The sequence below is a fragment of the Mus musculus genome, chromosome 3, assembly GCF_000001635.26.
Source record: "Mus musculus strain C57BL/6J chromosome 3, GRCm38.p6 C57BL/6J".
NCBI lineage: Eukaryota > Metazoa > Chordata > Mammalia > Rodentia > Muridae > Mus > Mus musculus.
The window spans coordinates 9,154,956-9,182,514 of NC_000069.6; the positions used below are offsets into that span (position 1 = coordinate 9,154,956).

At 43.4% G+C, this 27,559-nt stretch overlaps 2 long non-coding RNA genes across 5 annotated transcripts; both read right to left on the minus strand.

Moving 5' to 3' along the window:
- Positions 1–2,315: 2,315 nt before the first annotated feature.
- Positions 2,316–19,756, minus strand: Gm41996. 2 transcript variants are annotated; one of them, XR_878674.2, is made up of 3 exons: positions 19,492–19,756; positions 12,746–12,813; positions 2,316–2,535 (listed from the first exon to the last, which is right to left on the minus strand). It is a non-coding gene; the product is annotated as a predicted gene, 41996 (long non-coding RNA). The 2 variants fall into 2 exon arrangements; XR_001783791.2 differs by having other exon boundaries at positions 12,751–12,813; positions 19,492–19,755.
- A 2,980-nt stretch (positions 19,757–22,736) lies between these two features.
- Positions 22,737–26,969, minus strand: Gm33018. Of its 3 annotated transcripts, none has more exons than XR_387536.3 (4): positions 26,856–26,969; positions 24,505–24,608; positions 24,042–24,195; positions 22,737–22,896 (listed from the first exon to the last, which is right to left on the minus strand). It is a non-coding gene; the product is annotated as a predicted gene, 33018 (long non-coding RNA). The 3 variants fall into 3 exon arrangements; XR_387537.2 differs by lacking the exon at positions 26,856–26,969 and adding an exon at positions 26,375–26,473 and having other exon boundaries at positions 24,068–24,195; XR_387535.2 differs by lacking the exon at positions 26,856–26,969 and adding an exon at positions 26,375–26,473.
- Between the last annotated feature and the right edge of the window lie 590 nt (positions 26,970–27,559).

The window sequence follows — 27,559 nt, forward strand, 5'->3', positions numbered from 1 at the left end:
GGGTGGGAACACTGCTTCTCCTGGCTCCTCAAAGCCTTTCAGGACCTTTGGAGATTTTACAATGGACCTTTTCTCAAGCGAGATTTCAGAGAAGCTGTCCCGTGATTTTCTGATTTGGCATGGATTGAGACCTGTCTGTCCAGCAGTGCGAGGCTTCTGTGGGGTTTGTAGTGCATTTCTTCAGCATAATCATAGTATGGTTTACAAGTGTCATGGGTGCAGACAGAATGCAATCCGCTTTAACACTGCGTTTGCACTGTCAAGGTCTTGGGGCAGTTAGAACCTTTCTAGCAGAGTGCTCTCCTGAAAGCAGGGACATTCAAAAACGCATAGTTGAGTGCACTCTACAGACTGCAAATCACTCTTGAGAGACACAATGTTAATATGGTATAGTTTAGATAAGTTTTTCGATCTAGAACTGATCCCCGTTGAGAAGTGACTCACCTGGGGCTGGGATATAGCTCAGTGATAGACCTGACCTGTAACTGTGTGTGGGCCCTGGGTCCCATTGCTAGAACTCAAAATGAGTGAATAAGTGAATGAATGAATGAATGAATGAATGAATGGAGGAGTGGGGGAAGAAGAATAGATCAACTTTATTTTTTCATTTTAGAAATGTATAGAGAAAATGATGCACGTCTTTAATCCCAGCATTCAGGCGGCAGATGGATCTTTGAGTTCAAGGCCAGTCTGATTCACAGAGTGAATTCTAGGACAGCCAAGGCTACACAGGGAAACCCTACCTTGAACAAAATAAAAACTAAATAAATAAAAAAACAAAAAAACAAAAAACAAAAGTCCCACTGGGTGGTGGCGGCCCATGCCTTTAGTCACAGCACTCAGGGTCTCTGTGAGTTTAGGGCCAGTGTCTACAGATCTTGTTAGGAGTAGCGCTTCACACAGTCACAAAAGCCTACATTGTCTCAGACCCTCGGTGTGTTTAGTGTGTTCTGTTCAAAACAAAACAAAAATCAAACCAATATAGCACCAGCTGTGTGTGTGCTGCTGCATACCATTCTGGAACTGAGACGGGAGGAACAGCACCTGCTTTTAGTTTAACAGTTTTGTGTGTCACTACATTGTGTGTGTGTGTGTGTGTGTGTGCGCGCGCGCGGCACGCGCACACGCGCACATGTGTGACCATAGGCAGTGGCAATCAAGTGAGCATAAACTGTCATTGTAGAATTCAAGGTCTAAGTCCTGTCATTCTTGGATATGAGGTATAAAGGTCAAGCCTATCAGAGTGAAGAGGGCCTTCAGAGGGGAGCTACTCTGCTGGGGTGATCCTGAACACTGGGGTGCTAAAGCTTTAGCATCAGCTACCACAATTAGTTCTTTTCAGGTGGCTGTTAACCATGGAGCATCCCCAAGCCCGCTGGTTACTGGCCACAGGGATCTGTTTCCGGAGATTCTGATGTCATTAGACTGAAGTGCGTCTGAGGCAGTGGATAGCTACACTTGAGAAGCTCATCCTGCCTGGAGCTTTCCCAGGAGAAGGGATTGCGCTCACTGTCTAGAGACCATGATGTCACTTCCTGTGGGAGGCTAGGCAGTGCCCTGCTCTGGGGCAGGGGGGCGGGATCAGGCCTTACATAGTGTCTGTAACCACCCATTACATTAAGTTGGTGGATGGATAGTCAGAGTTCAACTGTGAAAAGGTGGCCTGTCCTTAGAGTTCTCATCACAGATGAGATGACATGGACTCAAGGTGACTCTGGAACCTAAGGAGAAAATTGATATCTTCACGGAAGACTTCTTAGGTCAAAGTAGTTTTGCATCACCTAAGCGTTGAGAATTATATGCCTGCCTACAAGCCAGCCCCTGCAGCTGTTTGTGGCTGGACTCATGCAGCAGACGGGGTGACCAGCTTAGAATGTGAATAAGATTGCAGCTGATTTGCCATGGATTGTAAGGATAAGGAACACGTTTGCCCTCAACTGAAAACAGGTCTTTGTTCATGCTCATGTCAAGATGCACTTCTTAGCAACTCACCTACTTTGTCTCTGGTACTGTATGTAGCAATGCAAGTGCTTAAATATTTATTTTTACATTAAATTTTTTAAATTTAATTTTATTTATTTATGTGTGACAGTCAGAGGAGTCAGTGACTTGTTTTCTTCTACCTTTTTTTTTTGTATTCTTCTATGCTATTCTTACATTTAAACAGCAACAATACAAGGATGCCAAGGGAGTCACAGGTGAGATGTTTCACTAAGGCAGACACAGGCCTGTTTTGCACAAAGGATGTTTTGCTAAAGGAAAAACATAAAAGGACACATGATGTTAAGAAAGACTCAGCAGACGGTAGATGATGCTAGATGGTATTGGTACACTTTACCATTGTTTTATTGATGATCTTTGTCAGGACTCCAAAGAGAAAAACACACCAAAAAACCCTTCTGGTGGTGTGCTGGTAGCTTCTCGCAGCTTCTGCAACGCGGGCTGATTGGCAGAGTGATGTCAGCTGATCCAGACTCAACATGGAGTTTGCTAAAAGACTCATGTGCAGAGGCAAGACACCTGGTGAGGTGAGACCTGTGGGAGACATGGGATGTTTGGAGGGAGTATAAATAAGACTCAACAGACAGTGACAAGGGCTAGGCCTGCTTGCAAAGCTAGCTTTTCAGTGCATCTTGGTCTCAAGTCTTTGCTGAGAGAGGCACAGCTGAGAACTTCTCCTGGCATTCCTGGTGGTCCTGGCTCTCCTGCTGACTTGTGCCAATTTGGCTGAGGCCTGGCTGACTGCTTGTTCATGTTTGCTCTCCGGATACCACCGAACTGGTCTGCCCATCTAAAGTAAACCAGTACACTTAGGCTTAGCATGGCTCCAATTCTTCATGGATAAGAACATTACAGCCATTTTTTTTCCAGAGCCCTTGGGCTGATGCCATCAGATAGCTATTCGGCTTCTACAATTAGACTGAATTCGTTCCTTACGTTCTCAGGCTGACTGCTGACTAGCGATTGTCCTGCTTCTGTCTCCCGGTACTGAAATTACAGATGTGTGCCCTGTACACACCTGACCCGTGGCAGTGGCTTTTTGTCTTTGTACTATCATTAGCACTCCATAAAGGACATCTTCATCCTCAGTCCATGTATGTTTGATGGGTCAAGAAACACAACTGAAACTTTCTCATCTGGTTATGGGTTCCCTAAGAATAGGGCTGGGGTGCAGTTTAGTGATAGAATCCTTGCCCAGAAAGCTGGAGATTCTAGATTTGATCTTTAGCATCATTAATTAGCTAATTAATTAATTAATTAATTAAAGTCACTGGATTGGGAGTGTAGTTCAGTAGTGGAATGCTTGTCTACTATGTGGAAGGTATGGGCTTGATTCCTTTTTAAAAAATACACTTAAGCCGGGCGTGGTAGTGCACACCTTTAATCCCAGCACTTGGGAGGCAGAGGCAGGTGGATTTCTGAGTTCGAGGCCAGCCTGGTCTACAGAGTTCCAGGACAGCCATACAGAGAAACCCTGTCTCAAAAAACCAAAAACAAACAAAAAACAGAAAAAACAACAACAAAACAAACAAACAAACATAAAAGGGCTGGAAAGATGGCTCAGCGGTTAAGAGCACTGACTGTTCTTCCAGAGGTCCTGAGTTCAATTCCCAGCAACCACATGGTGGCTAGCAATGGGATTTGATGCCCTCTTCTGGTGTGTCTGAAGAGAGCTACAGTGTACTTATATGTAATAAATAAATCTTAAAAAAATACACTTTAAAATTTTTTAAACTTTATTTAAAAAATATGCTTGCAAATAAATCAAACCCACCAGGTTTAATTTCTAATACTACCAAACAAAAAGAGAAGAAAAATGAACGTAAGCAAAAGATTAAAAAAAAGTCGACCTAGCAGTGGTAGCCCACATTTTTAGTCCCAGCACTTGGGAGGCAGACAGAATTCTGAGTCTGAGGCCATCCTGGTCTACATAGAGAGTTCCCAAGAAAAAAAAAGAAAGAAAGAAAGGAGAGAGAGAGAGAGAGAGAGAGAGAGAGTTAGTTCCAGGACAGCCAGGGCTACACAGAGAAACCCTGTCTCGAAAAACAAAAACAAACAAACAAAAAGTGTATAAACTCAATATTCACTCCTCACGGCTCTATCCTTCAAACTGTGATTTTTAAAGGGTATGTATGTTCTCACGTCCCTCCGCCGAGGAACCCGGAACTAAGTGTCCAAGTAAGCAGGAACACTGCCTTATCTGCTCGCTAAAACTCTTGGAGTTCAGTGATTTCTCAGTAATGAAACACCTGCCATCCTGGAGGCTGCGCCACGAGGCACTGGTGAGCCGGGACGGGCGGGCGGGGCAGCCAAGATTGCCTGACTCCCAAGAGAGAGAGCATCTGCATTGCAGATGCCTTTGGACAGCAGTCATTTGCTCCTTTGCCTTCCTCAGGCCGGGGAGGTTCTAGGGTAGAGGGAAACCGGCTTTTCATTGTTTCAAATCCCAGGTTCTTTGGAAAGGCGTAGATGCATTCAGCCTTCCATTTAAGGTAACATTCAGCACGTTGACAGACAGTACAAAGAGTAAATGGCAAATTAAAATTTGGAATGGGGAACGGGTAGTCTGACATGAACTCACTTTCTTGTGTCTGAGAGCAGAGCTTTAATGATCAACAGGCCAGATGCTCCAGAAAGTTCTCCCTATAAGTCTCTCCCCCGCCCCGGGCTTTTGGTCTATTTGCGCTGTCTGAGCACTACAGGCCCACAGTGCCTAGGCTTATAGCATACATGTGTTTTGTAGTGCTAAATAGAAAGGGGACAGAAAAGAGTGTAATTAACTAGATTAGTTACTTTGTAAAACATTAAATTGAGCCTCTACACATACAATTAAAAAAATAAAAATAAAACAAAAAACAAAAAGTCCCTCTGTGGTGGGATGTTTTAGGGATTTCTGTTTTTGACTAGCCTTAAGTTGTTGGGTGTCAACATCTTGAGTCAGGCCTGGGGAGGCAGCTCAGCAGATAGATTGCTTGCCTGTCATACATGACACCCTGGATTGCATGTTACATGAGCACAGTGTGGTGGAACATGCCTCTAAGCCTAGCAGCACTTGGGAGGCACAGGTTGATCAGAAATTCCACGTTGTACTCAGCCTGGGAGACCGGGTCTGGGTACTTGTAGGCTCTCACTCTCTACTGAGCTACACTTTTTAAATTATTGTGGTTTTTCAGGGGCATTTCTTTGTGCCGTCCTGGCTCTCCCTGAACTTTCTCTGTAGACCAAACTGGCCTCGAACTCAGAAATCTGGAATTAATGGTGTGTACCCCTACTGCCTAGGGAACTATATTGTTATTTGTATTTAAAGATAGGATCTTTCTAAGATCCCTAGGTTGGGCTTAAAATCTCCCTATAGTCTAGACAGGACTTAAATTTGGGATATTTGTGCCTTAGTCTTCCCGGTATTATAAGTGAATGTAACTATACCTGGCCAATTCTTTTTAAGTTGGACGAAAGACTTATACCAATAATTTCATTTCTACTCCTTGCATTACTTTATTCTAAACTGAATATCCAATACACTGGATGTGTGGCCTTAGAATGAATACCCACAGCTTTTAGGTGGCCAACACTGACTTTAGGGTTACAGTGTAGTTTATTAAGCAATTACAATTGGGAAGTGGCCCCTGGTGCATTTAGTCATTGAAGAGATCTTCACTTCTATGTAGGTGGAGTATATATATAGACCATAATAATATATGAAATTCATGCTCTTAGTAAATGTGCATTGTGAGTTCCACTCACATTTCACAGGTCAAGTTCTTTGACTGTACAAAGTCTGAGTCCACAGGGCCCCAGAACTGGGCTGCTCGGAAAAGCAAATTATGTTTCTTTCATTTCCTGCTGGCCTCTGGATAGTGGCACTATCTCCCAAAATTTGACCAAGTATATAGAAATTTCTGATCAGACTTGAGAAAACTGAGAGAATACAGGACCAGAGAAGACCTGGGAAGCAGGCCTCTAGCCTCAGTAGTTCCAGAGCTCTAAGACCATCAAGGCTGCATAGGCCAAAAGCTGCCCTTCTCTGCCATACATCACCACATGGCACTAACTAGAACCTTGCATATGCACTCACAAGAACGTCACCTTCCAACTCAGGGCAGCTGTGGCCTTTTAAATTTCTCATTTTTCATCATTTACTTTCTGCATGTGTGTCTTGTGCACAGTGGCTTTTGTCTAGGTGCTGTTGCGCTGGCTTTCGACTGTTGTGTGTTTCTCTGTCCCGTTCATGGTGGGTGTTCCTCACTGTTCTCTTCAGCTGCATCTCTCACGTGACCCTCTTTACTACATCTTTTCTTCCTTCTCTTCTCTTTCTCCCCTCCTCTGTTTATTTCTCAGTTATAGCCTTCTGTACTGTGACAGTCCCTGAAATCTGTAGACCTTAGCATTATCCCAATTTTCCTCTCTAGCTTTACTCACCTTGATTTTTCTTTTCTTCAAAATTGATCTAATTTTTTATCTTTATCACTTCCCACTTTACCTTTTCAAAACTGATCTAATACTAAATCATTATTATCTTTTCAAAGTCAATGTAACACTTAACCCTGACTCTTACCTACTTACTTCCTATCCACGTGTAATCTTATTACTAAAATCTGAGTATATAGTAGAGTAACGTTGGTTGTTTCTTCCCTGACAGCTTTTTAAGCCTATGGGGCAGGTGTTATTCATTGGCTTGTATGATAGTTGCACAGTGGTGTTGCTACACACCTATGGGTGCTGCCCCAGGGAAAAGCTATGCAGATGGTGATGTATAGCTTATGCCAGGCATCTGGAGCCCCTGGTCTGAGGCATCATTTTCTAGATCATCACTCTTACATACAAATCCCATCTGAACATTGTCAACTAAGAGCATATATAGCTGATAAAAATTAAGGCAAGCAGAGAAAGACCATGGGAGACATAAATCTTGGTGAAATAACATAAGAAATGTGAAAAACAAGACAATATAATTCTTTAAAAGTTATTGGTTTTACAGCCATGCCACCTAGTTAACACGAGCTAGATGTCATCACAGATATAGAATTCAAAATCATGACCATGTTCCAAGGCCAACCAGTTGAATGGAATAAAAAAGACAATGGGTGATGTGGACGAGGAATTCAATCCAGGAAAACCAGGCTGATGCACTGGAAATAAAGGCTCATAGAAGTGGAAAATCTTAGCAGAAGAAAGAACAAAAGAGAAGACAGAGTCTAAGCTTGAAGACAAAGTCAAGAACCGCAACAGAACAGCAGGATCAAAGATAGGATAATAAAAGGTACCAGCTGTGATTGGACAAACACACAAAACCAGAGAGGAACCTCCCTAGTCAGGTTGCAATTAAAGCATTAAATAAATATGCTCCCCCCCCAAAATGTATATTGAGACCAGCAAGAGAGAAACACCAAGTCACACGTGAAGCAGGGCCATGAGCAGAAGACCAAGTGACTCAAATGAAACTTGGAAAGCTGGAGAGGCTTGGAAAGATGTCTTCTAGGTTCTGAAAGCCAACAACTATCCCAGAATACTATTTAACAAAAATTTCTCTTATAATTGAAGGAAAAAATAAGACATTCTTATGATAAAAATAAAGTAGTGGAATTTCTGACCACTAAGCTACTGAAGCTATTTGAAGGAATTCCACAGAAAAGCAAAACAAAGAATCCACAAGGCCACAAGAAAGAATAAATCAGCCTAAAAGAGTAGTAAGTAGGAGAAAAAGAATCCCCAAACCACAAAATCAGCAAGATAACAACAATAAATACATAAATTTAAAGTTTCAATAATAACTCTAAATTATTAATGATCTCAATTCCCCAGTCAAAGACGTAGACTGGAACTGAAGAAACACTTTGGTGGCTAGAAGCACATACTACTCTTGCCGAGAACTCAGGTTTCATACCCAGCACTGATGTCCAGTGGCTCACAAGTGCACGGAACTCCAGCTCTAGGAAATCTGATGCTCTCTTCTGGCCTCAATAGGTGCCTGTGCTTGTGTGTACACAAGTAGACACATACAACCAATAATTACCAAATAATATAAGTCATTTTTTTAAAATGCAGGCTAATAGATAGGATCAAAAATAAGGAGCCATCTTTTTTTTAAAACAATTTTTATTAGCTATTTTCTTCATTTACATTTCAAATGCTATCTTGAAAGTCCCCTATACCCTCCCCTGGCCCTGCTCCCCAACCCACCCACTCCTGCTTCCTGGCCCTAGGAGCCATCTATTTGTTGCCTCTAAGAAACCCATGTCATCACAAAGATAGACAGTGCTTTAGGGTGAAAGGAGAGAAAAGCATATTCCAAGCCAGGGAATCTATGATATAAACAGGTATTGCTCTTCTAATTCTGACAAAATAGACTGCACACCAAAACCAGTAACTAACTAAAGGGAGCAGTCAATCAGCCAAGAAGAGACAGAAAAACTTTAAACATATATTCTCACAATTCATATGCAGCTCATGTCATAAAGCAAGAACTACTACAGGGAGTCACAGATAGGTAGGGAGAACACAGAGTAGCAATGGCTTGAGTACTTCAGTCTCACCTATTAATAGGTCATCCCAACAAAGATAAACAGCTGTATAAACGAAATGGTATCACTAGTCAAGTGGACTTAACAGACATCTGCAGAGTGTTCCATCCAAACATTGCAAAAACCACAGTTTTCTCAGCGTCTCATGGAACTTTATTAGGACACAAAGCAAGTCTTACTAAAGGAAACGTAAAACAACTTGTTGTATTCATCGGACCACAAAACAATTAGACTACAAATTAACAGCAAGAAAAACCCAGACAAATGTATATATGTTAAACAATATAATATACTATTGAGCAATGAGTGGAATCTTGAATAAATTAAGAAGGAAATAAAAAATTTCTAGAATTGAATGGAAATAAAAACACAACATATCTAAACCTACATGATAGAAGAAAGCAGTCGTAAGAGGAAAGCTTATGGCTTTAAGTACTAAAGAAACCAGAGAGAAACCAGGAGTGGTGGTGCACACATTTATTCCCACAGTTTGGGACTCAGAGGCAAGTAGATCTCTGTGAGATTGAGACCAGCATGATCCACATCGTGAGTTCCAGGTTAGCTGGGGATACACAGTGAGACCCTGTCTCAAAAGGAAAAAGAAAAAGAAACAAAACATGCAGAGAGTGATCTCTATGCATGTTAAAACTCTGAAAAAGAAGCCCAGGCTAAACTCCAAATCAGCAAATAAAAATAAATCATTAAAATTGGGTCAGAAATTAATGCAATAGAAATGAAAATATGGGCTGGAGAGATGGCTCAGCGGTTAAGAGCACTGACTGCTCTTCTGAAGGTCCTGAGTTCAAATCCCAGCAACCACATGGTGGCTCACAACCACCCATAATGAGATCTGATGCTTCTTCTGGGGTGTCTGAAGACAGCTACAGTGTACTTACATATATATAATAAATAAATAAATCTTTTTTAAAAAGGGGAAAAAAAGAAATGAAAGTATATACAAAGAATCAATGGCACAGAGTTAGTTCTTTGAAAAGACAAATAAGATCAAAATACCCTGAGACAAGGAAATTAACCAAATTAGAGATGAAAAGGAGGCTGTTACAAGATATGCTAATAAAGTTCAAAACATCATTAGGTCTTATCTTGAAAACAATTATCCCACTAAACTGGAAAATCTAAAAGAAAGGAATACATCTCTAGGTACACATGAGTTACTAAAATTAAACCAAGAGGAGAGCGACAATTTAAACTGGATGATAATCAGTGAGATAAAAGCAATAATTAAAGAATGTCCCACTTAAAAAATAGCTCAGGCCCAGATGGATTCACTGGTGTGGATTTTAACAGGTCTTCAAAGAAGACCTATTGCCAATGCCTCTCAAACTATTCCATAACATAGCAACAGTCTCATGCTCCAGAGTTAGCACTAAAGACACAACAACAAAAAAGTACTTGTCTGATGAACTTAAGCATGAAAATTCTCAATGAAACACTTGTTAACCAAATTCAAGAACACATCAAAAAGATCATTCACCATGATCAAGTTTTCTTTATTTCAGAAATGCAGGGCTGGTTTAATATATGTAAATCAATAATAAGTCTACTAAATTATGTAAATGGGATCAAGGACACAAAACACTGGATCATCTCCCTAGATGCAGCTTTTGAAAGAATCTAACATCCTTTCATGTTAAAAACTTCTGGAGAAACTAAGAACAAAAGGCAAGGAACATATCTCAACATAATTAAAAGTGTTATATGACATACCTACAGCTAACATTATACTAAATGGGGAAAAGAAGCATTCCCACTGAAATAAAGAACAAAACAAAGGTGCCCACTACCTCTATCCATATTCAATACAGCATCAGAAGTCTTAGCCAGAGCGGCAAGACAAGAGAAGAAAATCAAAGTAGTGCATAGAGAAAGGAAGAAGTCGAACCATCTCCATTTGCAGCCGATATGATTCTCTGTAAGAGACCTTAAGTCTATAACTTCTAAAATCCTAAAAGTCAGATAACTTTAAAAACTAATGACAATCTTCAGCAAAGTGACAGGGCACAAACAGAACCAAAAAACCACCCAGCCAACCCTGCAAAAGATCTCAGTAGTGAAAAGTTAAAACATTGAAGAAAAAAAATTGAGAAAGCTACCAGAACATGAAAGACTCCCATTCTTGTGGATTTGAAGAATCAAAATTGTAAAAGTAGCTATGTTGCTGAAAACATTATGCAGATTCAATGCAACTACAATCAAATTCTAGTGACATTCTCCAGAAAAATATTTTCAAAAATTAACAATTCCAATGGAAGCACAAGAAACTTGCATAACTAAAGCAACCTGAAAAAAGAATATGGCTAGATATATCCCTCTACCCGATTTCAAGTTATGTTGCAGAACCATAGTGATAATGACCTAACTCAGACCAATGCAGTAGAATACCAACGTAAAAGAACTTAGAACTACAGCTGTCTGAATCTCAACAAAGATATCAAAAACGCACTTCAAGCTCTTGAACAAATGGAGTTGGGGAAACCAGAGAGATGCACATGAAACCAAAGCCTTATCATTGAGCCTGCACAACCCAATCCTACATGGATCAAGACCCTCTTGACAGAAAGCTGAAACTACCAGACTGCTGGAGGAGGAAGCAGGGAAAGCCAGTGAAGAGAGAGAGTCAGGTCAGAATGTTGTCAACGGGGTCCTTGTTGCTAAGAAAACAGGACAAGACTCAATAAATGGAATCTCATGAAATAGGAGCTTTTACATAAGCAAAGGAAACTGTCAGCCACGTGAAATAACACCGTACAGAGTGGGAGAAAAACCTTTGCTAGCTACAAATCTAACTTATTAGTATCTAGAATATGCCAAAAAAATCAAGAAAAGAAAAAATTAAGAAAACAAACAACTCAGTAAAAATAGATGGGCCGTGGAACTCAACATCGTTCTGAAAAGAAGAAATACAAGTGAGTGTAAAACACTTTAAGGAGTGCTCAATATCATTGGCCATCAGGAAAATGCAAATTAAAACTTCTTTGAGATCCATTTAACCCCAGTCAGAATGGACATCATAAAGACAAGAATGTTAACACATGCTGGCAAGGATAAGGGGAAGAAGAAACCCTTCGTCACTGTTGCTGGGTGCGGACTTGCTTAGATACCTGCGAATCAGTGTGGAGGTGTCTCAAAAAGCTAAAAGTAGCGCTAGTGTATGAGGTATTTCTGCCACTCCTGAACATCTCTCCAAAGGACTCCACAGCCCCCAGTGGAAAGACCCGCACATCTGTCCATTATGTCTCTCTTCAGAGTAGCTTGGAAATGGAATCAGTTTGTTTGTTCCTCAACTGATGAGTAGACAGTGAAAACGTAGGACATACACAACAGAATTTTATGCAGCTAGTAAGAAACAATGAAAGTAAGCCAGTTGGGCTAGCACACACCTTTAATTCCAGCACTCATAGGACAGAGGAACATGAATCTCTGGGTTCAAGGCCAGCCTAGTCTACAGAGCAAGTTCTAGGACAGCCAGAGCTACTCAGAGAAACTCTGTCTTGAAAAACAAAAACAAAAATCAAAACAAAACAAATGACAATAACAACAAAAAAATCCATAAAATGAAAGAAAAATAAAATTGTGAAATTTGCAAGAAAATGGTTGGAACTAGATATTATCCTATCCTAAGTGAGAGGCCTTAGTGCTAGAAAGACAAATACTGCATGATACTGCCCATATGTGAATCGTAGCTTAGAATTCTTAGATTTGTGTGTTTAAAGAGCCTAGGAAGATGAAAGGACCCATGAGTCGGAAAGAAGAAAAAAAAAAAATCTTAAGGGGAGAGGAGATAAGAGAATGCATATGGTAGGAAGCAGAGGAGTGGGGACACTGGTAGATAGCAGTTTAGGCAGAGTGGGTATGCAAGCAAAATGTACCCACTGTGAAATCCTGCCATGCAGACAGAGTAGTGGGTTTGCCAAAACTAAGGATGTAGGAAAAACTCATTACTTTGAAAGTTAATCTAAAAATATCATTAAAAATTAGAAGTGGTCTAAACATAGAAGCCTTGTACGGGTAGACAATTCCCCCAGAAAACAAGGATTCTTAAATGAAAATCTCAGTAGCAGGTATGATATACTTTCCTATGAGTTATTAGTCAGAAGTCTCCAAAGCAACACAGTTGATTGGCATTGCTCCAAAGCTAGGTGGTAGGACCCTGGTGCTGAAGACACAATATAGTTTGGTTGCAGGACATAGAGAAATCATACCAGACCTCACTGAAGACTTCTTCCCTGCTGGTATGCTTTCACAGTCCCTGAAGATGCTGTGCAGGGTGCTGAGGAGAGGAGACATGAGTGACATCCTTGCAGCCAACTCTTTTTTTTTTTTTTTTTTTTTTTTTTTTAGTTTTGTCCAATGGCGTCTCACTCTTTTTTTTTTTTTTTTTTTTTTTTCATTTTTTTTTATTAGGTATTTAGCTCATTTACATTTCCAATGCTATACCAAAAGTCCCCCTTACCCACCCACCCCCACTCCCCTACCCACCCACTCCCCCCCTTTGGCCCTGGCGTTCCCCTGTACCGGGGCACACAAAGTCTGCGTGTCCAATGGGCCTCTCTTTCCAGTGATGGCCGACTAGGCCATCTTTTGATACATATGCAGCTAGAGTCAAGAGCTCAGGGGTACTGGTTAGTTCATAATGTTGTTCCACCTATAGGGTTGAAGATCCCTTTAGCTCCTTGGGTATTTTCTCTAGCTCCTCCATTGCAGCCAACTCTTAAAGCTACACTGTTAACCTGCCAAGCAAGATGTGTACCAGTGCCATAGTGCATGAAGGCTGTGGGCTCAACCAACTGCCTTTGGATTAGATTCGGGGCCTGATCCACCGGAAGGAATTCAGGTCTAGTGCTATAAAACTGGTCCAAAGCTCAGACTCTGGAGGTCATAGGCCACAGGGATGAAATGCTGTCAAATTGCCTTCTAGATATCTCTGCTTATAAGTACAGTCTTGTGCCACGGAAGCTTTTCTCTTCAGTGATCAGCAGTTAACATAGAACCTTATAACTGGTCAGACTGCTCATCACCATTTTTTGCTCAGCTCAAAGTGGAACATTTAAAGCAACACCCCTCCCCCTGCGCCCCAACCGAGGCTCAGGGGCCATTATGGAGGAGGGATGGACAGAGTGTGAGAACAGGAGGAAAAGGAGGAGCGCTGTGAAGTGCTGTCTTGGGGACACAACATGGCCCGTGTACCTGTGGACTTACTGTGGTTACTATGACTACCTGTATGGGATCAAGTCAACAAAACAGTGAACATTCCAACAGGCAGCACCATTCTTCACTACATAGAGTTCAAATCCAGCCTGATACAAAAGACCCTAGTGTGCTGGCTCACACATGTAATTCCAATACTCTGGAGGCCGAGGCAGGAGGATTTCTGGGAGCTCTAAAGCATTATGAACTATATAAGAAGACCCTGTCTCACAACAACAGCAACAATGACTACAAGAATTAGAACAACAACGAAAGAAGAGCTCAGGAAGAAATGACGCCCGTTCATCAGTCTCACCACCCAGCCCTGAATGCCCCAGCCCCTCCTCACCCACTGCAGTCAAGCCCTGCCTCACCTAGGGCTCCCAGGGAAGCGGCTTCTGAGACTGGGCTTTAAAAGTTCATTAAGCAAAGGAAGGAAGCATAGGGTAGCAAGGAGCTGACTGAGGCCCCGCCCCGCCCCAGAATGGCCCCGCCCCAGAACGGCCCCGCCCCAGAATGGCCCCGCCCCAGAACGGCTCTGCCTGGAAGGGAAACAGAGTTGTCATTCTCAGTGTAGAAAGCAAAGAACCCTGGCAAGCCTTGACAGAGCAGAGCAAAGCAGAAAAAAATGACCTCTAAGCAGCTATTGTGTGCAAACAGTCTTCCGTCTTGGACTAGCTTGTTGTTACTGCTGTATCTACATAGATAAGTACTTAGACACACCATGTGACCCCTGACACGCAGCACATGACCAGTTAACGGATGTTAAATGAACAAATATTTCAATAAATAAGTGTAACCCAAAGGAAGAGAGAAAATAAAAGAAAGAGGAAGGGAAGGGAGGGAAGGAGAGGGGAGGGGAGGGGAGAGGGGAGGGGAGGGGAGGGATGGGCTGCTTTGTGCTACCCAAATGATGAATTTGGGAACAGGAGGTCCAAAAGTTGAAGAACAGCTCAGACAGCTTAGTGTGACTTCTCTCAAAATAATACTAGTGAGTAGCTGGCGGTGTAGCTCAGTGGTAGAGTGCTCTGCTCATCCAAGGCACCGGGCTCAACTTCCCAAGGAGGGAAGCGTGGAGGGCAGGGAGGAAGCGAAGAGATCTATGTCCTTCGCTGCCTTGCTGCTGACACGCAGTCATCGCTGGAATGGATGCGCACAAAGTTCCCTGGTGGAAAAGGCCAATCACATTCCAGCCATCTCTCTGGGGAAGCCTGCTGCTTAGGAAAAGAGACTAAACTGTTTGGGAAACCGACTTGGAGCTATCTTTATGAACAAATAAGCTACTGCCAGTCCTCCTGACGTTGGCCACTTAGGTGGCTCTTCTAAGTTGGCTCAGACTCCTCCAGACATATACTTCCTTCCTTCCCTTCGTAACGGGTTGAAGCTTCAGACAGGTCCCACAGGGTCATCTGATTTTTATGCAGAGTGTTTGATGTCTTTGAAGCTCTCACATAGTCGACCTCTGTCTGTGGGGCATACCCCAAGAAGTACTTAGCAAACAGGCTCCTGATGCTACCTGCCCCAGTGGAATCCAGTGTGGTCTCAGCCTCTCCATCCAGTTTTACTTGTTGAGAAGAAATCCACGAGAGGTTCTGAGTGACTTCATCCCACACCGTGATAAGCATGGGAGGTGATGTATGCTACTTAGCCATTCTGTAATGCATACATATCTGACAACACCATATTGTATACACAACTATAGATGACTATTTGGTCAATTAAAATAAATTCATTCATTTAAAGGTGTTTGTTAAATAAGCAATCATATACACAGTAAGTATAATTAGCAAATTTGTTAAGGTCCATTTATTCTGCCTTTCAAGGTTTAATTAATATGCTCTGCTTTGAATAGGGGTCTTTGTGCTTAGATAGTTCCTTTTTCTTAAAGCTAAATGAATAAATATTATCTTCTCATGGGACTGTGTGCCAACACAGTACCAGCTTTGTCTTGAATTCATTCTGAAAATTAAGGTTTATTTTATTTTTAACTGGTGTGTGTATGTGTGTTCACATGAGTGCAGGTGCCACAGGCGTCAAACCTGGATAGAGTGACCTGGGTATAGAAACTGAATCTGGTCCTCCAAAGAGCAGAGCACATGTTGAGCTGCTGAGTCATTCATTTTCTAATATGAACTTATATATTCAGCGGTGCTGGGGCCACATCCCTGGGCTCGTGCATCCAAGGCGAACACTCAACCACTGAACCACAGTCCAGCCCTGGGGTCAGTACATTTTATTGACTACTGACATAAGCTGGTTGGTAGCTTAACAGAAACCAGGGTATCATCTGAGATACCCTGAAGATGGCCCATTTGATTGGCCTGGGGACAAATCAGTGAGGACATTTTCTAGTTAAGGATGGATGTGTGTGTGGGGGGGCATCCTACTGTGTGTGTGTGTGGGGGGGCATCCTACTGTGTGTGTGCGCGCGTGTGGGCATCCTACTCTGTGTGTGTGTGTGTGTGTGTGTGTATGTGTGTGGGCATCCTACTGTGTGTGGGGGGGGCATCCTACTCTGTGTGTGTGTGTGTGTGTGTGTGTGGGCATCCCACTGTGGGCTGTGCTACTCCTGAATGGGTGGTCCTCAGTGGTAGAAGCATTTATTGCTCTTGCAGAGGACCTGGCTTCAACTCCTGTATCCTGCTGAGAGCTTTCAAACTGAAATTGAGCAGGAAAGTGGTTATTAAGTAATATAGAAACTGAAGTGCCTAGAAGAGTGTCTAGTGCACACGATTAATTCTTCCTGTCACTTGTATTTTAAAAGAACTTCTAAAGGCCTACATTTCAGCTGCCACAGTGTGCATATCTGTCATCTTACTACTCTCAAGACTGGGGTGAGAAAGTTCCAAGTTCAAGGCCCGCCTGAGTTGTAGAGTGAGTTCCAATTTGGCCTCAGCAACTGAGCAAAATCATGTCTCCAGATGAGACAGTAAAAACAGAAGGCCTGGGAAGATGGCTCAGTAGTTAGGAGTGCTCACAGCCCTTACAAATAACCCAGGTTCAATTCCAATTACCAACCACCTGGAATTCCAGTTCCCGGGGAATTCAATGTCTCTTCTGACCTCTGCAGGTTCCTGAACACAGGTAGTGCATATGTGTTCTCTCTCTCTCTCTCTCTCTCTCTCTCTCTCTCTCTCTCTCTCTCTCTCTCAGTGTGTGTGTGTTTGTGTGTGTGTGTCTCTCTCACACACACAGAATGAGAGAGAGAGAGAGAGAGAGAGAGAGAGAGAGAGAGAGAGAGAGAGAGAGAGAGAAAGTAAAAATAAAGCTAGGAATGGCATAGAGCAGCAGAGTCTTTCCTAACATGCATGAGGCCCTCGGTTTAATCCCTTGTTCTGTTAAACTCAGCCACAGCAGGAGGAGGAGGAACAGCAGCAGCAGTAGAGGAAGAGGAACAGCAGCAGCAGCAGAGGAGGAGGAACAGCAGCAGCAGCAGCAGCAGGAGGAACAGCAGCAGAGGAGGAGGAAAGAACAGCAGCAGTAGAGGAAGAGGAACAGCAGCAGAGGAGGAGGAGGAGGAACAGCAGCAGCAGGAGGAACAGCAGCAGCAGTAGAGGAAGAGGAACAGCAGCAGCAGCAGAGGAGGAGGAGGAACAGCAGCAGCAGAGGAGGAGGAACAGCAGCAGCAGCAGAGGAGGAGGAACAGCAGCAGCAGGAGGAACAGCAGCAGCAGAGGAGGAGGAGGAGCAGCAGCAGCAGCAGAGGAGGAGGAAGAACAGCAGCAGAGGAGGAGGAAGAACAGTAGCAGAGGAGGAGGAAGAACAGTAGCAGAGGAGGAGGAAGAACAGTAGCAGAGGAGGAGGAAGAACAGTAGCAGAGGAGGAGGAAGAAGAGTAGCAGAGGAGGAGGAAGAACAGTAGCAGAGGAGGAGGAGGAACAGTAGCAGAGGAGGAGGAGGAACAGCAGCAGAGGAGGAGGAGGAACAGTAGCAGAGGAGGAGGAAGAACAGTAGCAGAGGAGGAGGAAGAACAGCAGCAGAGGAGGAGGAAGAACAGTAGCAGAGGAGGAGGAAGAACAGTAGCAGAGGAGGAGGAAGAACAGCAGCAGAGGAGGAGGAAGAACAGTAGCAGAGGAGGAGGAAGAACAGTAGCAGAGGAGGAGGAAGAACAGTAGCAGAGGAGGAGGAGGAACAGCAGCAGAGGAGGAGGAAGAACAGTAGCAGAGGAGGAGGAAGAACAGTAGCAGAGGAGGAGGAAGAACAGTAGCAGAGGAGGAGGAAGAACAGCAGCAGAGGAGGAGGAAGAACAGTAGCAGAGGAGGAGGAGGAACAGCAGCAGAGGAGGAACAGCAAGCGGCGGCAGCAGCAGGAGGAACAGAGGTGGATGGCAGCAGCAAACCACCTAATTTGAAAACTTGATAGAAAACATGTTGATTTTAACATATGTCAAATGATAATCTTTGTTTGTTTGTATGTTTGCTTTTTGAGACAGGGTTTTGCTGTGTAGCAGCCCTGGCTGTAATGGAACCCACTTTGTACACCATGCTAGCCTCCAACTCACACAGAGCTGCCTATCTCTGTCTCCTGAATGTTACTGGAATTAAAGCTCACACCACCATGCGGGGCTTCAAATGGCACTCAGATTTAAACTGCCTCTCTACCCTCCTCATATTTCTGAGTATTGTAGTAGAAATGTAGGTAAAGTTTCTAGATAAATATACATCTAGTTAATTTTTAATTTCAGATAATCAATGAATATTTTTTAATATTAGTATATCCCAATATACTATCTGGCACATGCCAAATTCAGGACATGCTCACACTGAAAAATTATTTATTTTTGATTTGCAATTCAAATTTAATTAGGTATCTTGTATTTTGGCTCGAATGTGGCAATTCTAATCAAACCATAATGACTAGCAGCAATCTGTAAAGCAATATAATAGTTTAGTTGACTCTTTGATTTTAAAAGAATGTTCTATTGGCAGTTAACCAATTTTTTCCCCTAAAATTTTCAACCCGGGTCCTTTCCTCCTCTAACCCTATGGTTTGAGCTGTGATTTCACCTTCCTTTAGAAAGTGCTCTGAGCTCCAGAATCCGAGGATCTATTTTGGTTCTCTGTGGTTACCAGAATGTGGCTTGGAAAAAAAAAAAAAAAGGAACAGTTGTTAGTCCTGGCTGAAAGCCAGACATTTGGTGTCGAGTTTTCAGTTGCGTCCTCTCCTGGAGGTTCAGTGGAAGCTTGTAAAGCAGGTTTTCCTTATTGGTGTGATCCAGTAGCCAGGAGACCACTGACATGGCACTTATTTTCATTCATAGTGAAGCGCCCCACGCTAAGGAAGAAAAGGCCAAGCTTGATAATCAGTGTGGCTGAGCATAATAAGCGGCGTGACCGCCAGTGAGCACTGGTTCACTGAGCAGAGGGCTCAGAGCCAAGTTTGGAGGGAGGTCTTGGCAGGGCACCACCAGCCAAGAAAGAAAACCAGAAGTTTGCACTAACTGGTCCTTTTATGGGTTGTTTCTTCTTTCATTATTCACCTCTCTCAAGCAACCATATAAATCATCTTGGGTCTGAACTCCAAACTTCCAGAAAGCTGGTTAGGTGAGCAGCTGTAAAGAGCCAGGGCTTCTTGCCAAAACAAGACCCTGAGGACATTCCGGGTTTCCTGCCAGCTCCCGAAAGTCCTTTCCTTTCTTCTCTGAACCCTGAGGGTTGGCCAGCCTCTTTCCTCTCCTCTGGTGCCACCTGTTACTTCCAACTGCTATTATCTCCTTCCTGGAGCAGCGTGGGACAGGAGCGAGCCTCTCCACTTCCGGCCTACCTTATTCACACCAACTGCGGGGCTTGCAGGGCTCACCATGCGACCAGCCTGGCTTCTGTGCCTCCCAGGAAAGGGTTCTGGCTTTCCGGTCCTCCTGAGCTGAGCCTGGCTCTCACTGCCAGGAACCGGAATTCTTATCAGATCATGGGAACTGAGTATGTGATACAAGTCTGTCCAGCTTTGTGATCTCTGTGTAGCTCCTGAGACAGGCACCATCTCTCCTCCAGCCCCCCCTCTTCAGAGGAGTGTTCATGCCTGAAATCCTGGCACTCCAGAGAAACAGAAGGAAGAGGATCAGGAGTTCTGAGGCTGGCTTCAGGGTCTAGCAAGTTTGAGGCCAGCCAAACTGAGCCAAATCTGCCCAATTTGAGGTCAGAGATCATGTCTACAATAAAACCCTATTTTAAAAAAAAAAAAAAAATTGCGTGCGCGCATTCACAAAGCAGCCAAACAAAACGGATAGATGGCAAATGCTTCCTCAAACTTGTGCTGGTAAATCTCCTTGATAGATATAAACAAAAGCCCTAAACTTAAAAGAATGGTTGATTATTGCTGTCTTTTTTTTTTTCTTTTTTTTGAGACAGGGTTTCTCTGTGTATTCCTGGCTGTCCTGGAACTCACTTTTTGTAGACCAGCCTGGCCTCGAACTCAGAAATCTGCCTGCCTCTGCCTCCCAAGTGCCACCACCGCCCGGCTTGTCAATTTTTTTATTTAAAAATTTTGCTCATCAAAAAATATATATAATAAAAGAAGCTGGAGAAAGCTGGGTGTGGTGGAGCACGCCTTTAATCCCAGCACTTGGGAGGCAGAGGCAGGCGGATTTCTGAGTTCGAGGCCAGCCTGGTCTACAGAGTGAGTTCCAGGACAGCCAGGAATACACAGAGAAACCCTGTCTCGAAAAACAAACAAACAAACAAACAAACAAACAAACAAACAAACAAAAAAAAAAAAGAAAAAGGGAAAGAAAAGAAAAACAAAAAAAGGAGCTGGAGAGACCGTTCAGTGGGTAAGAGCACTAGCTGCTCTTCTAGAGAACGTGGGTTCAATTCCCAGCACCTATATGTCTGCTCACAACTGTCTGTAACTTTAGCTCCAGGAGATCCAGCACACAAACATACATGCAAGCAAAAAAACCACTAATGTAACAAAATTAAATATAGAAATCTTTCTCAGAAAAACAAAAACAAACAAGCAAAGTTAGTGAGTGAAAAACCAACTACCCCAATTCCTGTACACAGAACATATAAAAATTACAGAGAATAAAGAGAAGCTAGTGCAGAGAAAAGACTCAGGGAGGCAAGATGCTTACCACCAACCCTCAGGATCTGGATTCATGGTCAGGACCACATGGTAGAAGAAGAGAACTGTCTTCCACAAATTGTCCTCTGCACTCTACACACAAGCTGTGGCACATGCACACATATATGAACACACGATAAGTAAATTCATTTTTTAAAAAGACAAGCAACCTAATAAACAAACCAAGAAATATTTGAATAGACTTTTCATAGAACAAAGTATTAGTCATAAGAAAAACATACAATGAAACCAGAGTGAGATCTAATTTCACACCCATTAGATTAAATTGAATCTTAAATGCTGACAATGTCAGGTCTTGGAAAAGATGTAGGCTAACTGAAACTGTAAGGTTTTGCTCATGGATTGCAAACTGCAAACACTTGAAGTTTCTTTATCCCAGAAATTCTACCCCCAAAAACACATGCAAAAAGCTTTATAATAGCTCAAATGGGGACAACTCAAGTGCTTAAACAAATTGTGACATACAATATGGTATAATTCATATTTGCTGGGTTCTTTTGTTTGTTTGTTTATTGAGACAGGCTCTGACTATACAACCCTGGTGTCCTGGAACTCACTATGCAGACCAGGCTGGCCTCGAACTCTTAGAGATCTGCCTGCCTCTGCTGGGATTAAAGATGTGTGTACCACCATGCTCAGCAATTCAGAATTTTGCAGAATATGAAAGCCATGCACAAAAAAGTACATGTGTATGACTCCACTGATGGTAAGGTCAAAGGTCAGCAAAGATGCTCCCTGGCAATTGAAACCAGGGTATTCGAGGTGAGCATGCACTCCGAGTGTAATGGGAACTTTGGGATAGCATAATGTTCTACATCTCCATGCGAGATGTAGATGTTACACAGCTGTATACAGTTGTTTTCCCCACAAAGGTTGATTGATTTGTTATATATAAGAATCCATACATATGCATGTGTGCAAGTAAATAAACTCAGGGTAGGCAAGGCTGGAGAGAGTGGGCAGTGCTGATGGTGCTTGCTCTCGGAGGATCACAACTGGCCCTAGGGAAGCTGACCTTGGCCCTCAAACCAGCAGGTCCCTCGTGAAGACGTAGGATGTGCTGTGGATAAGTGTGAGGTGCTGTATATGAAAGAGAGTCGCCTTTCCTTTGTTTCTCTTTAAATTTATCCAGATGAGTTCTTCCTTTTCTATCTCACAGAATGGTTTGAGAACTTGGGTAGCAGCCTGTTAAAATCCACACCAGTGAGTCCAACGGGGTCCTGAGCCTTTTGTATGTGGAAGTTTTAATAGCTGGTCCAACCTCACTGCTTGTCCCCAGTCTGGTTAAAATGCTTCTCCTGTCTGGGTTTACTTTTGTGGTCATATGCACCTAAAAATTAATTCATTTCCTTTAAATTTCCTATTTAGTGGAATATATGTTTCCAAGCTTTTAAATTTCACTGGTATGTTTTGTAATAGCTCCCTTTTCATCTCTAGATTTATTAATTTTGATTCTCCCCCCCCCCCATACTTTGGTTAAGTGACAAAGTACGTCTAAATAACTTTAAACGTCCCACAGTTTTTACATATTCTTAAAATTTCAATCTCTTTAAAATATCCATCTCTTTTAAAAATCCAAAGTCTTTTTACAATTAAAAGTCTATTAACTGTGGGCTCCACTAAAATAGTTTCTTCCTTCAAGAGGGAAAATATCAGGGCACAGTCACAATCAAAAGCAAAAATCAATCTCCAACCATCCAATGTCTGGGATCCAACTCACGATCTTCTGGGCTCCTCCAAGGGCTTGGGTCACTTCTCCAGCCATGCCCTTTGTAGCACATGTGCTGTCCTCTAGGCTCCAGATGCCTGTACTCCACTGCTACTGCTGCTCTTGGTGGTCATCTCGTGGTACTGGCATCTCCAAAACACTGCATGACCCCTTCAGTCCTGGGCCGTCAATTGCAACTGAGGCTGCACCTTCACCAATGGCCTTCCATGGCCTTTCACAGATCTTGTTTATCTTTTCAAAGAACCAGCTCTGTGTGTCACTGATTCAGAATGCAATGGGCCCTGGCTGTAGACATGCAGTTATAGTCAGAGCCCCGAGTCTCAGAGAGCAGTGGGAACAACTGTCAACATTAAACACTGAAAAGATAAAAATAATATTATGAACATCTTACATAGAAACAGACATGTGTGATGGATCAGTGTCCTGTGCTTCCCATTCTGTGCCAGCATCTTCGGCACTGTGTCACCACCCCACCCCTTGGTCCTCACAGGCACGGAGTTTGTCATCTCTAGTGGACATGACGTCATTCATGGTCCTCTTCACAAGGTCTAGTGAGGGAACATAATTGTTCTGAGCCTTGTCAGAAACTCTAAGTTGGGATGAAAGCTATTAGGGCAGCATGGATCCCACATGCCTTACAGAGTCTCGGGTGTGCATATTTTAGAAGAGTCTAGAATTTTTCACTATTTTTCCACATTTTCATCTGATAATTCTGCAGCGGTCAGCCTAGCAAGGCATAGCTTCTCCAAAGAGCTGCTGTCGTGAGGATGAACAAAATCCTGGTTAAAATGAAATGCTTATATCTGTTCACTCAGCTGTATCACTTCAAAGAGGAAAACAAATAAAACCCAGCTTTCTTTCTTTTCTTTCTTTCTTTTGTTATTTTATTTTTTATTTTTTTGGTGTTTTTGAGACAGGGTTTCTCTGTGTAGCCCTGGCTGTCCTGGAACTCACTTTGTAGACCAGGCTGGCCTCAGAAATCCGCCTGCCTCTGCCTCCCAAGTGCTGGGATTAAAGGCATGTGCCACCATGCCCAGCAAAACCCAGATTTCTGTCATCTCTGGGCATTAAAGGACAAACTACAGTTGCTCTCCATTTTGACTAGAAACAAAACCTCAGAAGACCATAACAAAGGATCAAGAAGCTGAACAAACTCTAGTAACCTCTTCATCAGCAGGAATCAACTGCTCAAAATCGTGACACCCTCCCACATGACACTAGCTGCTTTTCAGATGAGGGTCAAGTAGGGAAAAGGAGAAAGAAAGAAAGAAAGAAAGAAAGAAAGAAAGAAAGAAAGAAAGAAAGAAAGAAAGAAAGAAAGAAAGAAAGGAAGGAAGGAAGGAAGGAAGGAAGGAAGGAAGGAAGGAAGGAAGAGAGGGGAGGGGAGAGAAACGTTGAACTGAACAAGCACCGTAACCCACGTAACCCAGTGTCTGACACACGAGTGAGATCTGCAGTGAGTGAGAGGGAAGTTAGAAAATGGTAGAAGATGATCTCTCACCATGGAAGAAGTCTGTCTCTTAGTACCTGGCAGAAGACTCTGAGGACTGGAGACTTCGAGGCCAGAGACTGTGCGGACACCTGAGAGAGCTGTCTCGCTGTCCCATGACCGTCCTCGTGCACTCTCCAGTGTCTGCCCACATCCGACAGTGTTGCTGGAGGGCCAGATCAAAACAGTCTGTTTTAAGGCCATGCAAAGTGATGCCAAAGCTTGATTAACTGACTTTATAAAGCAGTGTTCTCAACCTGTGGGTCAGTCACAGCCCCTTCTGGAGTCAAGTGACCTTTTCAGAGGGGTCGCCTAAGACCATGGGAAAACACAGGTATTTACATTAAGATTCATAACAAAATTACACTCATGAAGTAGCAGCAAAGTGATCGGGGGTCGCTGCAACATGAGCAGCTGTACTAAGAAATTGCAGCAGTAGGAAGCCGAGAACCACGGTCGTAAAAGAATGACTTACTTGCTCAGGCACCCGAGGAGACATCTCACATGCTGTAGAGCTGACGATCACTGGACAGTCACTAGACTATCTGAAAGGTCCCTTTGGTCCTTATGATGATAACTCTGCAAAAGACAGTGACACCCAGAAGTCGGACTTTTGACTAACGTTGAGAGATATTGGGGACAGGGAAGTAGTTTTTGAAAAACTTAACACGTTAGAAATTATACAATTAACCACACAGAGAAATATGTGGGGATATTTAACCACTCAGAAGAGTAAACACATTGTCATTTCGAAATAAATAGTCCTGGTGTGTTTTGTAATGGGGAAGTCTACCAGGAGTGACAGTCTCTAAATACGTGGCTGCAATAAGCTGTAGTTAGAGGAAGAATTCGCAAAATAAGTTCCAGATGCCTCTAACTCACATAGCAGCAACAGGAACCCTGGGTTAAGTGGCCTGCTCATCTCAAGTTAGAGATGGCGAGTCCTTGCTGTAGAGCGGAGTAAATATTTTTGGTAGAATGCCTTTAATCATCATTCTGGTGGTGGAGTTTACCTCAGTGGTGACAGAAAGAAAACAAACTCAGGAGTCACTGCTGAGCTGAGGAAACCTAACATTTGATCTGCTGTCGGCTGCCATGACTGGGAGCCGTCATTACTGGGCTGCCTAGCGAGCTGCTGGAGTGAGGAGCACTCCTGGGGAAGAACAGCCCAGAGAAGAAAACGTTTGAAAACCCAGCGGACTCTCACCCGAGTGAACCTCCCTCCCTCCATGGGAAGGGCCCCATTCACTTGTTGGGTTTTCTAGGCTCTTGCAGGAAGGCAATGAGTTTTCAGAGGAGTCGTCTGCTGGTTAGAGATGGCCTCAAACCAGATACAAATCCTTGAGAGTCAATGTTGTAGGCTATTCTTCTCCTGTCATTGGACCTAAAATTTAATAAAATTGCATACACACTTGCTCACATGTATGCTCACGTTTGTATATGATGTGAGTGTGTGTGTGTGTGAGAGAGAGAGAGAGAGACAGACAGACAGACAGACAGACAGACAGACAGAGAGGGGCGTGCATGTGTATGTGCACGTGATGTTGCTGTGTATGAATGTAGTCATGGGCATGCCATGGCCCATGTGTGAGGTCAGAGGATGGCCTTTGGTGTCAGTCCTTGGGCCTTGTTTTAGATGGAGTCTCTCTGCTGTCAGCTTCTAGCAGGCTAGCTGGTCTGAGCACTTCAGGGATTCTGCTATTCCACTTCCCATCTTGCCATGGGAACACCAGGCCTGCAGATGCCGTGCCAGGCATTTATGAGGGTCTGAGCTCAGGTCCCCACACTTCTTCAGCAGGTACCTCTACTCAGTAAGCCATTTTCCCATCCCTTACATTTTAATTAATTTTTAAATTAACTTAATTGTTACAAGCTTATGACAGGCCTCTGGAGAGTTCTCTTAAATGTGCAAACTTCACATTGCTAGCACAAACATTTGAATGTATATCATCATCACCACCATCATCTGTGCCCTCCTGGGTGATAGACATTATAGGAATGTCTTTAAATAATGATGTGCCCAGGCTAAAGGCGTAACTCAGTGGCAGAACGCTGGCCCAGCGTTCATAGAAACCATGGTTTCATCCTTTGCACTATGAATAAAAGTACATGTATTTATCCTGCATGTTTGAAGCATGTTCTCTTAATTTGTGAATCATGATGTTGTCCAGAAAAATCATGTGTGGAGCAGATTTCAACTATTTTGTCCCGCTAACTACTTGTGGAACACCCCTGTTCATGCCACATTTTTTTACAAAAGTGTTGCTATTTCATTTTAGCCTAAAACTTCTTTTAACTGCACTGGGTGGGCAACTTCACGCGCCCAGCTTTGCTCTGTCTCTCACCTCTCGGGACCAGTAGCTGTCCTCAACCATTTTTCTAGAAAAAGAAAAACTGGGAAGCACTGAACGTGTTGTAAACCTCATTGCTATATTTTCTCTTCCTCAGACTCACGGCCCTTGGGTTGTTTCCTTCGTTGTCCTGACAACAGGCAGCCTAGTACTGCCTTTCAGTGTGTTCCTTTGTTGCTGTTGACTCTTAGATTCCTTCTGGAACTCACCCTGGTCTCCTGAGTTCTAGAGCAGCCTAAGTTCCACAGGATGTCACATCGTCATCCCGGATGTCACATAGACACCTTCCTTCACCGTGTCCTCAGCAACAGCCTCTATCTTTTCTCTAGAATCAATGGCATTCCTTTCATAGCTATCCTCACTGGGAGGGAGCATGAGCCACGCCTGTGCCTGTCCATGCATCCAGTCTGGGTCTACTGATTTAGTCCCAGCCTTCTGGAACCCCCACCCTACTCCAACTTATGTTTTCTCCTACCTGGATGGTGGCCATGACCTGTCAATTGGTCTTGAATCCATTCTCAAACTCTCGATCACGTCCACCTTTGTCTTTCTTCTATTCGCTGGGGATTCCCACCCTACTTTATTACATCACTTCAACGTCCTGAATGGCAATGGCGTGACTGTCTGTTCTCGCTTGCCGGTCGGTCACCTTTCATTAAGACGATGCTGTGAGCCTCAGTTCCAGAGTGTGCTGGTCTTGCTGTTTCTCTGGAACTCTCTGCTCTCAGCAGTTCCTCCTTACCCCTTGCCTGCTCTGCTCTCTTGGTTAATCCACTCATTCTGTGTTCAGTTGTCACTTCTTCTTCCTGGTGTCACCTCACTTTCATGGGCAGGTGCGGTCCTTCTAGCTCATAGCGCTTGTGTGTGCTCACAGGCTGTCCAGCCACCCCAGATAGCATCCTTCCTTGTGTGGACCGATGCTCTGGTGCTTCTGGGCTCCTCAGCCCCTGCTGCCTCTGCAGCCTCCTCTCCTTTCTCGTTTTCCTCCAGCTGGCTAATCACTACTTGTTTTTAATTTCTCAGCCCAAAGATAACTTCTTTATGAAAGCTTCCTAATGGCACACTTCTGGCCTTTCTTGCTCATTGTGAGCTGTCACTGATTTGTCTCTACCTCCAGCCCTTGCGTTATATGCATGGGCCACCATGCCCAGTTGTTTACATGGCTGCTAGGCATTGGAT